The 17,194-nt window shown below is 28.4% G+C and overlaps 1 non-coding gene across 1 annotated transcript; it reads left to right on the forward strand.

Annotated features, from left to right (window-relative positions):
- Positions 1-8,917: 8,917 nt before the first annotated feature.
- On the forward strand, positions 8,918-8,990 carry TRNAF-GAA (transfer RNA phenylalanine (anticodon GAA)). Its single transcript has one exon. It is a non-coding gene; the product is annotated as a tRNA-Phe (tRNA).
- Positions 8,991-17,194: the final 8,204 nt, after the last annotated feature.

Genomic DNA, 17,194 nt, shown 5'->3' on the forward strand with positions numbered 1-17,194 from the left:
CATATAATAATCATAGAATTTTAAATTAAAACTTAAGATTCAACATAGATTAAGAATTACACTTACAATTGTAAAGGAAAACACCAAATGATGAAGTGTGATGGAGTTAGGAATGTGAATTAGGAGGAATTTTAAAAGGATGTCAATATGAAAATAATTTAGGAATTAAGAAGGGTTAATTATATGGGATTAATGGCTTGATCCTTCATTACCCTAAGGGAGTTACAAGCTCCACCAAGAGTCCCTCCTATTGTCTTTTTTTTTTTTTGAAAAGAAAAGATGGGTTAAGGAAAAGTTTGGGCCCAAATAATTCTAATTGCCAAAAAGGATTGCAAATCTCATGACCAAGCCCAATAATAAATAAAATATATATATAGAAATAATATTACTAGTGAATTATTAAATATATCGGGAAGAAAAATCGGGAAAATATCGGGGTGTTACAGACCACCCCCCTTAAAAAGGTTTTGACCCCAAAACCACACTTATCATAACACATAACCACAAAACAAGTAAAACGAACTTAATCACTATACACAAACATACACAAATCAACCCAAAACATAAATCGCGCGAAAATCCTATCGCCTTCTACCCCCCTTAACGAAGTTACGTCCCCGTAACTTACTAACCCGAGAGAAAAGGTGAGGATACTGCTCTCGCATGGAGTCTTCCGTCTCCCAGGTTGCCTCTTGTGAGCGGTGATTGGACCGTAATACTTTAACCATGGTGACATCCCTCCGACGAGTACTACGGACCTTCTTATCCAATATCCGGACAGGCTGTTCCTCATAGGTTAGGCTCTCATCAAGTTCTAATGGCTCTGGATCTAATACATGAGAAGAAGATGCAACGTAACGTTTCTACTGAGAAATGTGAAAAACGTCGTGCACTTTACCCAGAGCATTAGGCAATGTTAACCGATAGGCTAACTTCCCTACTTTCTCCACAATGTCATAAGGACCTATGAAACGTTGGCTTAACTTTCCACGAGCACCAAAGCAAACTACTCCTTTCATTGGAGACACACGAAGGTCCGTACGAAAAGAGAAGATGACCTTTTAAAAACAAGTGTATATCGTCCGAGTCAAACCAGGATGTTAGAAGGCAGTTAAAAACGGATTTGAAATTAAGGGAAGCTTGCAGATCGAGTTTTATTAGTGTTATTATGAACTACTAGATATAAGAAATTCTTAGCAGCGGATAAGAACGAAAAATTAAATCAACTTATTACAACTTGAGAACAAAATCGCCTCATAAAACCAAATATTCTTTAAACTTTATTAGAAGTTCTTATCAAGACTTCTGTATCCTAATGGTTTATTTCTCCAAGGGACAATCCTCACTCCCCAGACCTGCAACTTAACTTACTGCTAGTCATTGCCCAGATAGGAAACAACATCATCGCAGGGTCGTTAAGACCAAAAGTACACGTCAGCTAACGTCGCATAACAAATAATTAATTACAACAAGAGAAAGACTTAATTCAATAGCTGTCAATTCGCAGAAAAGTACGCTTCGATCATGCTAATAAAGAATAATTATTTTCATATAAAGGTTAGTCAGCCATACTGCTGTACTATCCAGCCATACTGCCGGTACACTCCAATCTCCATAAGTGAGACAATACATTAGGGGGAGCTAACCCCTAAGCAAGTCTCTACCATAGACACTCGCCTTACTTCGGTGCCTATGGTTAAGTATGCATACCCCCGCGGTGGCTCATAATGCCCCCATATACCGCGAGTAATTCATTTCCACCAATTGACGTCATACTACGTCCACTTTAAGGTTAGTGAGGTCATACTACCTCTGCTTATCAAAACAATGTATAAAAATTATTTATTCGAAAGATAACATTATCCGTACTATATATCCATGCCTTACTTTTGTATACCATTATTATATGATACATCGGACTAATGCGAACCACGCTGCGTGTACATACCTTAAGCAAGATAACCAATTCACAAGCGTCTTAATCAATTCCCGGTCACGAATCGACTTCCTACAAGGTTCAATCGTATTCGGGAAATAAGCACACATACACATTTTCCTCAAATCATCCATAACACACATATACAATTACACCCACACCTAGAATACCACACACATCATGAACATCCATCACATACTATAACATGGTAAACACACAAAACAGGACAGCATACATAATCTGTCCAGAAACACAACTTAAAACTGTCAAACTGAAAATCCGACTTCACCGTTGCGTCTGGAAGGCGTCAAAACCCCCGGGTACCAATTTCCATAATTTATAACATAGTATAAGTATTTTTAACCTAATTTCAAAGCCAAAAATGTTCCAAAAACACCTTTTTTCACCATTTTCCAAACCTATGGGATTTTGTCATTTCATTTTTTTTTTATCACAAAAATATAAATTTCAATGCTTTATTTCCTATTAAATCTAAACGACTATTTACATAATTTTCATGACCATCTATGAAATTAATTTTTATTCCTCAAAAATAATTCTTTTTACACAATGTACACACACACACATCACATATATATTTATATATATTTCTCTAACAACATTATAAATTCCTCCTATTAATCAATAAAATAAATTTCTAACACCACATACATTTTTCTATTAGCATCCATTTTTTATATATATATATACTTTACAATCATCCATCAAACAAATCCTTCACACACATATAAACATATCTAAAACCCTAAAAAGAAACATTCTTCATCAATTTAGATAGAAAAATACATCCCAAAATCATACGCGAAATTTTAAATTCATAAAGTAAACATGAATTATAAGATAAAACATATAATAATCATAGAATTTTAAATTAAAACTTAAGATTCAACATAGATTAAGAATTACACTTACAATTGTAAAGGAAAACACCAAATGATGAAGTGTGATGGAGTTAGGAATGTGAATTAGGAGGAATTTTAAAAGGATGTCAATATGAAAATAATTTAGGAATTAAGAAGGGTTAATTATATGGGATTAATGGCTTGATCCTTCATTACCCTAAGGGAGTTACAAGCTCCACCAAGAGTCCCTCCTATTGTCTTTTTTTTTTTTTTTGAAAAGAAAAGATGGGTTAAGGAAAAGTTTGGGCCCAAATAATTCTAATTGCCAAAAAGGATTGCAAATCTCATGACCAAGCCCAATAATAAATAAAATATATATAGAAATAATATTACTAGTGAATTATTAAATATATCGGGAAGAAAAATCGGGAAAATATCGGGGTGTTACAGAACCGAATATTCACAAGAATATGAATTCTGGGTCACACGTCAGACATTTAGGTTAAACCGTTTTCTAAAACCGACGACATTCTAGTGATGAAGAAATAAATAAACGATAATAAAAATAATAAATCAGCGGAAGTCTTAAAGTTTAAGACTTAAGAACCTACTGGCCTCGTCAAAACTAATAAATGTCCATACAAAATAAAAACGTACTAGCTATAAAAAACATATTAAAGTTCATTCGACATATAATTAAAGTTTAGATGCGACAGTTGGTTCAATTACAGGTTTTATTGTTCGATTTCTCACACACTAGTCCCACCTGCAAATCAACTTGCTAGGCGTCGAATAATAACTTGATAGCACGTTCCAAAGAACATAAACCTATATACGTCAGAGACTTTATATAGTGCATTAAATAGGTTACATACAAGCAATAAGTTCATCCTAACATGCATAGGCTCTAATAATTCAAATTTGACTTTTCGAATCGCTACTCATGTCGTTGCCCGTCCAGTTCGGGTCACTAGAGTATTACTAAAGTTTGGAGGAATACACATGGGAGAGCTAATCCTTAGGCAACCTCCGACCTAAGATGTTGTTCGTCCTGATCATTTCGTCAAAGGTAATGTATGCATATCCCTATATTGACCGTAACGATCCACAACTACCATGTGAACAAATAATAATAATAATAATAATAATAATAATAATAATAATAATAATAATAATAATAATAATAATAATAATAATCCAATTTAATAACCTCATGCGGGTGATATACACAACCACCCTCAATTTTCAAGTTAAATTCCTTTCAAATTATTTGAGGTGTATAAACCATAACTGATATACAACATTACATCATAGAATGAATACAACATTACTTTACATAATCAATTACAAAAGTATGGTCTAAGCATGTACCTTAATAGCACGACAAATCAACACAATCAATTCACGAATGGAATCTCAACCTCTTATGAACCGAGGTGCTAAACACAAACACACATACAAAAATCATGTATTAGTACGTGTTTACACATTAAATTCACTTTATACCATCAAGGCATCATTATACTTCATAATTTTAAATTATTAAATCATAAATCTAAATATTTCCTAACTTTCAAAAATGACCAAAAACTTTACAGGCCTTTTTGGACAATTTAGAAAATTCAAACAGTAAATTCGACTTCACCTCTGCATCCAAAGAGCATCAATTACATAGGGTACCAAATTTCATTATTTATAACCCCCATTGATTACTTTTAACTAATTTTGGCATTAAAATAACTTTTTAACGCAATCAGAGGCGAAATGACAAACAAAACGCACTCAAACCCCGAGGCTTGAGGCGCAATTTCCGAGGCAGAATGTCACTGTCCAGAAATTTTTTTATATATTTTATTTATTTTATTTATATAATCAAATCCCTTTAATCTCCTTTCATAATTCAATGATTTTTATCCACAACACATAACAATTAACATATGTTATAACTAGTGGAAAAAACCCATCTGTTGCGCAACATATGTTGCGGTTCTTTAAAGACGTAGCATAAAAGAACCGCAACATATAACTAACTAAAAAAATTTGCAAAAAAAAAAAATTAAAGAGTACATGCAACAAATAACGGGTTAAATGCTCCGGTTCACAAGGAACCGCAGCATAAAAATGATTTTTTTTCTAAAAACACGCCTTTTAACGTTCCTTTTCATTTTGCAAGCTACTGTTATCAACACAACCTAATGTTTCATCTCTAAACGTATTGTTCCTTTAAGCTTTTCTTTCTTCTTCACATTTTCAACATAACCGTACTTGTTATAAACCCCATTATCAAGTCTTCCATCTTGTTCTTCTTCACATTGCCATTGTTGGTATTTCAAGTTTTTTGAAAGTTGATGTTCTTCAACCACGAAATTAAGCATTTTTTATTTTTCTTTTTCAAGACTCACGAAATTAAGATATAATTTCTCCTTTTAATTTCTTAAACCTTTAAGTTTTGCAAGCTATTCAAAAACCAGAAAATTTAGGGATAATTTTTTTTATACTAATTTTGTTTTTTTTTTTTCATTATAGGTTACATAACCCACAAATCAAGGTAATTTCTATATATATTGTTAACTTGCAAGTTCATATTTTTATTTTGTTTACATGTAATTTAATGCTAAAGATATCAATTTCTAGAGTTTTTTATATGTGTGGGACTTGAAATTTTCTCGTACATATATATGTGTTAAATTTGACAAATTCTCAACTGGGTACTTGAAATTCTGTGTGAGGACATCAATTTATCATAATTTTGTTTTTTTTTTTGTTGGGATTTTTTGTTGTCATGATGTTTGTGTTGTTAGTAGTAAATGGACATTATTGATATCATTTTTGTTATTAGTAGTTAATTGTTATTTGAATGTAGTTAATTGTTATTTTGAAAATTTATAGTTTACCTATTTTTTATTATTAGTTTGTTGATAGGGTTAATTTTGGGTTGTATTATTATTGTTTTGAAATGGTTAGAATTGAAAACAATAGTCATATGCTTGAAATTACGTGTCAAGTTGCATTTTTAAGGTTCTTTAAGCTTTTTTGACACTAACACCCTTAAAGTAGTTCAAACTTGATTTTTTGGAACGTGGCACACAACACTAATTAGTATATATTATTGTTTTGAAATGGTTAGAAATGAAAAAAAATAGTCATATGCTTGACATTACGTACTAAGTTGCATTTTTTAGCCTTTTAAAGCTTTTTTGGCACTAACACTCTTCAAGTAGTTCAAACTTGGCTTGTTTGGCATGAAACTTGGCACACAACACTAATCAACGTATATTATAGTTTTGAAATGGTTAGAATTGAAAAATAGGCATATGCTTGAAATTACATGCCAAGTTCGGTTTTTATGGTTTTAAGCTTTTATGACACTAACATTTATTATCTCTTAGTGGTTTCGACAAGATAATGTTGTTGATTGCGGCTACTATACTCTTAAATTTATGGACGTTATCTTACAAGCCATCAAGAATGTTGGAGTAGAAAATATTAATGCAGTATGTATTTTACATTCTTAAATTATGTTATTATATATTTAATATTACGTAAACAATCTAATGTGTTATACTTTTTTATATTATATTGTTTAGATTTTAAACGACACTCTAAGGCAAACACGTATTTTATGACAAAAGAGTAAATGCGTGAATTGAAGAACAAGATGGCTGTGTATCTATCTAATTTATGTGTTTGTTAGAGGAATTAGTTTATGACTTATACACACACACACACACACACACACACATATATATATATAGAGAGAGAGAGAGAAAGGGTAGAGATCCAATAAGAAGGCGTGTGAAAATGGGAAGGATAGGAAGGAATAGCTACCGTTGATTAATTAAGATCTAATGGTTTAAAAAAGTTGTCTTAACAAAAGATCTAGTAACACATGTTTATGAAGAAAGAATCACATATTAATTTAGAAAACATCACAATTTCAAGTAACACATGTTTATACAGAAACTATCACATATTAATTGAGAAAGCATCACAATTTATTTTTTGTTCTGAACCGCGTGCAAGATGGACCATTGATCTAAGATCTGATAGATGAAATTCCTTCCTATCCTTCTTATTTTTTAACCCCTTTCTATTAGATCCTAAATACACACACACACACACACACACACACACACACACACACACACACACACACACACATATATACATATATATATATATATATATATAGATGTAGGATCAAATAAGAAGGATTTTAAAATGAGAAGGGTGAGAAGGATTTTTGTTTGATTTTGTTTGGTTACTATATATACAAAAAAAGGATACTATGTTATAAATTAGGAACATTTTAAAAATTATTTCAAAGTTACCTTTCTGTGTAACATAGTTACTTTTACAATTATGAGTTTTTGGCTCAGTTGTATTTTTTTTATTTTGGTGAAATCAAGGGTGTAGAGTCCTTCTTACCCTTCTCATTTTTAACCTCTTCTCAATGGATCCCTCCCCTATATATATATATATATATATATATATATATATATATATATATATATATATATATATATATATATATATATATATATGTATATATATATATATATATATATATATATATATATATATACATATATATATATATATATATATATATACATATATATATATATATATATATATATATATATATATATATATATATATATATATATATATATATATATATATATATATATATATATATATATATACACATCTATATATATATATATATATATAGATATATATATATATATATATATATATATATATATATATATATATATATATATATATATATAGATGTGTATATATATATATATATATATATATATATATATATATATATATATATATATATATATATATATATATATATATATATATATATATATATATATATATTTGTTTATTATAATTATTCGCGTGTGATGATTGGTGATGATTGGTGAATATATGGTGATTTCAACTGTGTGTATTAGTGCTGATTATTATGCATTGGTATATTAATAAAACGAAAAAATAAAAAAATTAAAAAAAAAATAAAAAGAAAAAAACTAGGGTATATGCTACGGTTCTAGGGGAACTGCAACATAAAGTCTGCTTTCCTTTCAAAAACATATAGGTGGCTTTTATGCTGTGGTTTTGAACCGCAGCATTTGTTAATGGCCATCTACAGCTAGCACAAATGCTTGAGGTCAAAACAGTAGAGCACTTAACTTTTTTCCCTTAGTGGTTACCATACTTTATTCAAAATCATTAAATCAACCAACTTGAAAAAAATTCATAAAACAATATCCACACATCTACATATACACAAAACTCCATCACCAAACTCAATTATAAAACGAAAATACATATAAGTAATCATTAAATTAGAATATTCACAACAACCATCCATTTTTTTCTTCCTATGTATGTAAATTAAAAATCATGAACATAGTTCTTCTAGAACATTGAAATTTTGCTAAAGAATTATTAGTTATGATGACTAAAATAAATAAGTTATACACATAATTCTTCTAACAAATTGAGATTTTGTTAAAGAATCATGATTTCATAAAAACTACATCAACTAAAAGTATGAACACAATCCTTTTACCAAATTGAATTTTTATTAAAGGATTATGATTTCTTGAAAAACTATATTAACTAAAACATAAACATAATCCCTTCTAACAAAATAAAATTTTGTTAAAAAAATATGAACTCAAATAAAAAGTATACATTATACTAAAAAGCTTGAAAAATTCCAAGTGTCACAATTAAAGAGAATTTTGCCAAATAAAACTCAATTATTGGCTAAAGAAAAATGAGATAACATTTAATCTTGAGCAATATCTCTACCATTAAAGTATCTTTGCCTAGCATTTATTTATAGTTGAATTGAGTAAATTACATAATATAATATATGTATAATATATTGCTGTTAATTTTCAAAATTATGGGATAATTTTATACATATAACTTTCAAAATTGAGTATTTTTACTACATAATATCTCTGGCTTTATTTTTAAAATATCATATGTTTATATATATTGATGTTAAAATAATTGTGCATTGCACGGGTTTCTACACTACTATTAAATAATTAGTTAATTTATTAATAATTATCAATTAGCGAGGATAGCTCAGTTGGGAGAGCGTGAGATTGAAGCTTTGAAGGTTGCGTGTTCAATCCACGCTCATCGCATTTTTTTTTAATTTTTTAAAATTATAGATATTTTTTTTTTTCAATTTTTAAAATTTTTTAAAATTTATCTAATAAATACTAAATTTTATGTGTTGACCATAATATGAGTAAATTCTTTCAAAAAGTAGTGTATTTTACTATTTTGAATTCGATAAAAGTTTTTGTAATTGATTTGTATAAATTAAGAAACTTAAATTTTAAGAAATAAATTTTACATTATAGTTATATTTCATTATACTCTGAACCGTTGTATACATTATGTATATTGTATCATATTTTGCCTTGTGCACACATGAGATTGTAAAAATTTAGTTCATGACAAACACAAATCACAGCAGAAGACAAAAATTTGATTATACATTTAATATAATTACATTTATACTTTTATTTTTTTATTTTGAATAAAAGAACAAATGGTTTGTAACTAGAGTGTACAATACGAAATTATGAGTTTTTTTTAATAAAAATAGCATATCATATTTTGCTAACAAAAATAACTACTATTAATAACACATTTTAAAATCAAATACAAAACATAAATATGTAAAATTATTTTATAATAGTTTAAACAAAATAGATAATTTTTTCTCATAAAAAATATAAGTGACTTATATAAAGATAATCATATCATAATTAAGCATCGCATTTAAGTAACCAATAGTATAAATAATAAAAATAAATCCAAATAAAAATATATTATGTTTGAACCATCTCAAAATATTCAATACACTAAGTAATACTCGTTTAATAAATAAAATAAAATGATTTTATAAATAACTGAAATAAAAAAATATGATTTTCTACACATTGAATGATGTGACCTAAAAAGTAAAAAAACATTCAATATGAATAATATTATACTCAGATTAGAAACTAATAAAGTCAAACATAATCGTAATAAAAATGATATCATCATTGAATTTTATAGGGAACATTTTTAATAAGGAAGCGACACGTAAAAAATTTTAAAAGGTGATCATGTCAGCAGTTTTGTTTTAGTATAATTACAGTTATAGATATAGATAGATTTTCATAATATCACTCTTTTAAATTTTAAATAGTTTACAAACTTATGGCATAGACTGAGATCGAACTTATATTAAAAAAATAATATATGATAAATTGAAATAACACTAATTTCTCAACCTTTTATGATTTTTAATAATAGATAATCTATCATTTATATTAAAATTTCATTATATACAACTATTGATATAAAAATCTATATAAAATAGTTATAAATAATTATTAATTGGCAGGGATAACTCAGTTAGAAGAACATCAGAATAAAAATCTAAAGGTCGCGTGTTCGATCCACGCTCATAGCATTTTTTAAATTTTTAAAAATTATAAATATTTATTTCTAACTTTGTAATTTTTTAAAATTTATTTATAATTAAATTGAGTAAGTTAGAGAATATAATATACTCCATAATATATTGTTTATAGTTTTTCAAAATTAAGAGGTAATTGTATACAAATAAATGTCAAAATTGAGTATTTCTAATACATAATATCTTTGAGTTTATTTTTTAATATTATATGTTTATACATGTCGATGCTAAAAAAATCGTGCATTGTACGGGTTTGTACACTAGTTATATTAATAAAAGGTATGAACATAATTCTTCTAACAACCAGAAACTTTACAGCTTTTTATTTAATGAGTAATCCATAACATCAAGACACCACTATACTTCATATTATTAAATGAGTAATCCATAAAAATTCAATGCTCTTTAATTCCAAAAACATCTAGAAAATCTGACTAGCTTCACCACTGCGTCCGAAAAGCATCAATTACCTTGGGTACCAAATTTTATAATTTTTAACACTCGTTTGCCATTTTTAATTAATTTTAGCATTTAAGCGACTTTTAATTCAATCGAGAGCGAAACAAAGAACGAAACGTATCCTAACCACGAAGGCATGAGGCGCGCCTCCCAAGATAGATTATATTTTGTCCAAAAGTTTTTTAATTAACTCTTTTAATCTCATTTCCTAATTCAACGAATTTCAACCACAATGCAAAAACCTTTAACATAACGACACACGTTATCACCCTTTATTCAAAATAATTAAATCAACCAGTAATTATAAATAATTTTATAAAACCGAATATATATAATTCTAGCTCCATTTTCATATTTTCAATTACAACTTCATATTTTATACTTATATAACATATATCAATCAAAATCCTTAGAAACCCAAAACATAAAAATTGCTACAATGACGATTCTCAATAACATATCTAGTACACATATAACCTTATTTTCTAATCATCTCATCACCCATTTTCTTTTAAATCTTTACTCATGAAAAACCTATTTTTAGATTGATGATATGTATACAAAATTTCATCATCATATAAAATCATAAAACAAAAATATAAAAATACTTTTAATGACATGTTTAATCTATTTCTTTCTATGTATTCAAATAAAAACTTGAACTTAATTTTGTTAATAAATTGAAATTTTGTTAAAAGAATTATAAATCATAAAGACTTACAAATCAAGAATCAAAGGCTTAAATTAGAACACTGAACAATTCAACACTAAATCTTGAATTTTTGTTTCTGTTTTCTCTCCTATCTCTCTTTTGGCCGAAAATTATGAACAAAATAGAGTGATTTTTCTGATTTTTTTTTGGCTTCAATAACTCCTTCATATGCTAAGTTAATTGCCTCATAATGCCAAAGTTAAATGCCCAAGTTAAATGCCTAGATTAATTACTCATGTTAATGCCTAAGTTAAATGCAGTTTAGGGAGGAGTTACATGAACTCCTCCACGTACACTCCAACCAGCCAAACCCTTCAAATGGCCTTTATTTGTTTTTTAATTTAATTAATTGATTGTTTGATTTAATTGTAAGACGTAAAAACTGCTACGTGATAAACTTATTACACGAGTAAACGCGCGCATAAGAAAAAATTAAACGATGACGATTAAAATGTACATACTTATACATTTTAATTGACTAAAAATATGTTAAATAATTATTTATTAGATGATATATTTACGGGGTGTTACAATGTCACATGGAATTTTCCAATACTTTTAGTTAATTGTATGATAAATCTAGGGCTTACATTTTCCATGGATTAGCCTTTTACATTGAAAAAGGTGACGGTGCTTAGCTTATTGCCAACCTCTTGTATAGTTTCTTTTTATTATAAGTAACATTAGTTATAATAACTAAATAGATTCCCGTGACAAGTACAGTTTATGAATTATTTAAATAGAAAATTATTAATTTAATGTATGTAATTAAGTTATTATATGACTCCTAAATCATATTGAAATTATTAATTAATTTGTTTTAAAAGTTGTAAAAGTATTACTATTAGATTGAGATATATATTACTAATATAAATAAAACATAATTATAAAATCATGCACTAAACAATATAGATCATAAGTAATTACATAAAAATAATAGAAAATTTCAACACTTAAAAAATTAATATAAATAATAATATAAATGTTTAATGTATTTGTAAAACCTTCAAATAAGTTTTCAGCATAAAAAACATACTTCCTTCATTCCTTAAAGAAGTTCCCAGTTGCCATTTTGGGTGTTCCATTTGTTGTTCTTCTTTTTATTTATGTCAAAAATTTTGAACAAAAATAATCTTATTTATCCTAATTTAATATTTTAATAATACTTTTGGTCCACACATGTTTTCCACTAACTTTATTTTAATATTTTTATATTCTTTATGGTCCCAATATGTTTTCCACTAACTTTATAAAAATATTTTTTATTAGTCGTGGTCTCCATATTTTTTCCACTATTTTTTATTTAATGTTTTTTAATGTTTATGGTCTCCAATTTTCCTCCATTAAATTTATTATTTAATAAAGCAATATGTCTATTATTTAAAAGATTATATTTTTCTTAATTCCCGTAAACATTACTTGTGGGAACTTCATTAAGGAACAGAGGGAGTGTTTTTTTACTATAATAATCAACATATAATCTAATTTATTTATTTATGTATTATAACTTTGACAAACGTAGGTGATAGAATTATCATTTGAATTTATTTTACCAACATCTTTTCCTTACTATTTACTTAAATAATTAATGTATAATCAATTTGTTTTGTGTAATTTTTTAATATAGCCATGTAAGTAGTGTATATGACTATCTATAAAAAACTATATTAAAATTATTTTCTTTTCTTAATTTATTACAAAAATATTTTAATGAAAATAAATTTTTTACATAAATAATTAATATTTCATCCGATAATTATCCATTGTAATTAAAAGATACTACATATTTTAATTGATTGTATATGGTAAAAATTAGTAAATAAGATATAGTTTAAAAATCTTTTGTGTTAAACAAATCTAATCAGAAAGATATTACATGATATGCTAAAAAAATATTTGCCTAATAAGAACATGAAAAGAGCGGAAAATTTTTTATTGTGAAGTCGACATGTATCCTAATTATTTCTTCATTAGTATATTATATAGATAGATAGATAGATAATAATTTAATTTATAATAACATTAATAATAATAATAATAATAATAATAATATGCTAATTAGAATATAAAAAATTAAACCTTACTAAACTGCCATTTCCCTTCCCTTATCTTCTTAATTCATTCAAATTCCCTTATCTGTTTCAGAATTGCAGACCCAAGCATGGTTATCATTATCCTATTTCTATGACTTTACGATCTAAAAATGGACAAGCTATCCAGATCTTGAGTAAGAAAATGGTAGGAAGGTATGATCCTATCAAGACGAAGAATAAGGGTAATAGAAATAATAAGATCATTACACAATCTTGTGATTTGATCCCACAAGGATAGACTCAATCATAAAAATTCTTAGAATCTAGCTTTCACTAACATATAAATCTTAGTTAAATATATATCACCATTACAATTATGAAAATTAATGCACAAACTGATTTACAATTCATAAATAATTAGAAAAGTATTCATTTTAATCAAATAAAAGATGAAGTCAAATAAATCTTTGTTTCCAGCTCAAAACCCTATGAATGAACTAAAATGAACAAATATGGCTGATAATCAATTATCATATAGCATATGATTAGGCCTCTCAAATGGTCAGTCAGTTGAAAAATCCTAATTCCTACACTGTAAATTGAAAAACTTTTAAACTTTTTTTTTAAATACATAGGTATCACGTGCTATTAAAGGCTTAGGTGTACATCTGCCTATGACCAGACCTCTCAAATGGTCAGTCAGTTGAATTTTGGATCAGGTTAATTTTGATGGGGACAATTTTGAGTTTGGATCATTTTGGGTCGAATTTATTTCAGATTGAATCATCTAAGGTTTAGATTTAGTTTGAGTTCATCCAACGGGTCAAGAAGTTTATATAATTTTTTTTCTGATTATTTATTTTTAAAATAATATATTATAGTTTTATTTAGAAGAAATATTTTTATATAAAAGAGACCTATAGACCAATTTTAAGGTTACAATAAAGATATATTAATTTAAAAATAAAAGAATTAACTAAAAATATAGTGTGTCCCAACAAAAAATAATGACGTGGAACTAAATATGTTGGTACATAACTAAAGACCGGTCAAATGGATTTGAGTTTTGGTCGGGTTTGACTTAATTTTTTGGCATTTTTGGTCTGCTCATTTTTAAATTACGGGTTAAATATTACAGATAATGGCTCAATAAATCTTAATCAGATTTCGGATCAAGTTTAAATTGGGTCAAAATTAAACAGATTTATCCTCTACACATCAAATTAATATATTCACTACAGACCAAATTAATACTTACATGTGCCAAAATGAGACTAATGTAGTGCAAAACTCATAAAATTATATCTACATGATATCCCTACTCCCATCCTTTCCTTTCCTTTTAAATCTTTATGTAAACAAAGTGCTATTAACTCTCTTTTTCTCTCTCAAGTTGATTTATATTTAGTTTTAGTCTTTTTCAATAATTTTGTCCCGTTTTTATTTTTAGAAATGATCCCCACAACTTTGACAAATCCGTACTCTCTATATTCTTTCCTATCTATTAATAACCCCTCCAAGTTAATCCAACTCTACCAACTTTTTAATCTTTTCCCTTTTCAACTGTGGCAAAATGACAGTGACAAAGAAGTACTTCCTTCGTCCACGTGATTTTGTCTCGCCTATTATTTTAGTTTACCCCACTGAATATGTCTAAAATTAATTTTGGACATGACTTCATATATAATTGCTTACTAAAACTTAAAATGTTTTCCTCTTTCAATATTAAAACGTACTACCACTAGGGATGGCCACAGAGCGGGTTACTCGGAACCGAACCGGTCCCGAACTGCTTGGAACCGGAACCGAAATCGGAACCGTTCGCGACAGGTTTCGAACCGGCCCGAACCGCGGAACCGTGAAACCGCCGGAAAAAAGTGCATGAACCGGACCTAAGAACGGCGGGTTGGAACCGGAACCGGAACCGGTCCGGGTGAACCAGTCCAACGGTTCCATGGAACCGGTCCGGGTGAACCGGCCCAACGGTTCCATGGAACCGGAACCGGGACCGGTCCGGGTGAACCAGCCCAGCGGTTCCATGGAACCGGAACCGGGAAACCAGCCGTTATACTAGCGGTTGCAAATTTTCCTATAATTACCCATCATTTTCATTCGCAACTCATCTCTTCTCCTACTCTCTCTACTTACTCTCTCTACTTAATAACTTAATTACGCAATTATTCTCTTAATTACATAATTAGTCTTTTAATTATTTCTTAATTTAGTTAACTACATAATTAGTCTATTAATTATTTATTTATTTATTAATTCTATTATTATTATTTCAATATTATCAATCATGTCTTCTTTTTTGAAAAAAGCCTCTAAAAAAGTTACTAAAGTGGCAAAATTATTGGGAGGTTCTAGCTCCAAAAGAAAGGCCACTTCAACTCCGTCGGTATCAACAACACCTTCGATTAGTAATTATAATTATGAACCAAATTATCCAGAAGGGTACGACCAAGAATTACACAATTATGCAGAAGAAGTGGAAAGAGAAATACAAATTGATAAAGAAGAAGAACAAGAAGAGGAATCAACGACCCCTACTGGGATACATATATCTCGACAGTCATCAACAAGATCACATGAAGAACAACTACAACAACAACAACAAAGACAAGCTCGTGGTAAACGAGTCAATTTCCAAACTATCGGTTAGTTTATAATTTTATTCTTCAAATTGATTAAATTTTAAATTATTATTTATTTATATATTGTGGTATTTGAGTATGTCTTTATATTTAAATTTAGATGAAGATGAACCAGTAAGACAACCTTTTCTGGCAATGCCACCTCCTAGTGGTAGAGCTGTTTCACATGTGTGGTCGTATTTTACAAAAGAACCAACCGACAATCCAGATGTTTTCTTATGCACTTGTCAAATTTGTGAAAGTCAAGGAGTAAAGCCCTTAGTTTCATACAATTTCGCCAGAGGTAAATACTTTTTCAGTTTTTTATACATACATTATATATTCATATTTTATAAATCAAGAATATATTAAAAATTTATTTATTGTGTTTTGTGAATACGTGTTAGGTGGTGGTACGGGATCTTTTAACAAACATTTGGCAAAGAAGCATGGAATCACAAAAGAAACTCATGCAGCAAGCGGCAACGGGACCACAAGTGGAAGCCGACAGTGGGACATTCCCAGCACAGTATGCCTTTTAAATATAATCGTAATGATATGATTGATGAATTTTCTAAGTATGTAATTTGTGATGAATTGCCATTTAACCATGGTGAAAGTAGGGCATACGAGCGTTACACTAGAAAAACTTTGCAACCACAATATAGAGCAATCCCTAGGAGCACTCTTAAACGACGCACAATTAAATTATATGAAACAATGCGCTATGAATTAGTAGAAATGTTTAAATCTTTTAATGGTAGGGTTAGCATAATAACTGATATTTGGTCTGCTCCCCCACATTTAGAATCTTATATGTGTGTAACAGCACATTGGAAAGATCAAAATTGGATTATTCAAAAAAGAATAATTGCTTTTGAGGCAATGCTCGAAAGACATACGGGTGAAAACATAAAATACAGATTAGTAGAGATATGTAGAGAATGGACCTTATTAGATAAGATATTTTGTTGTTCTACCGATAATGCAACCGCTAACATTAAATGTATGGAACTTTTGTATAACGAACCTG

This window comes from Amaranthus tricolor, chromosome 6 (assembly GCF_026212465.1).
Source record: "Amaranthus tricolor cultivar Red isolate AtriRed21 chromosome 6, ASM2621246v1, whole genome shotgun sequence".
In the NCBI taxonomy this organism is placed as follows: Eukaryota; Viridiplantae; Streptophyta; class Magnoliopsida; order Caryophyllales; family Amaranthaceae; genus Amaranthus; species Amaranthus tricolor.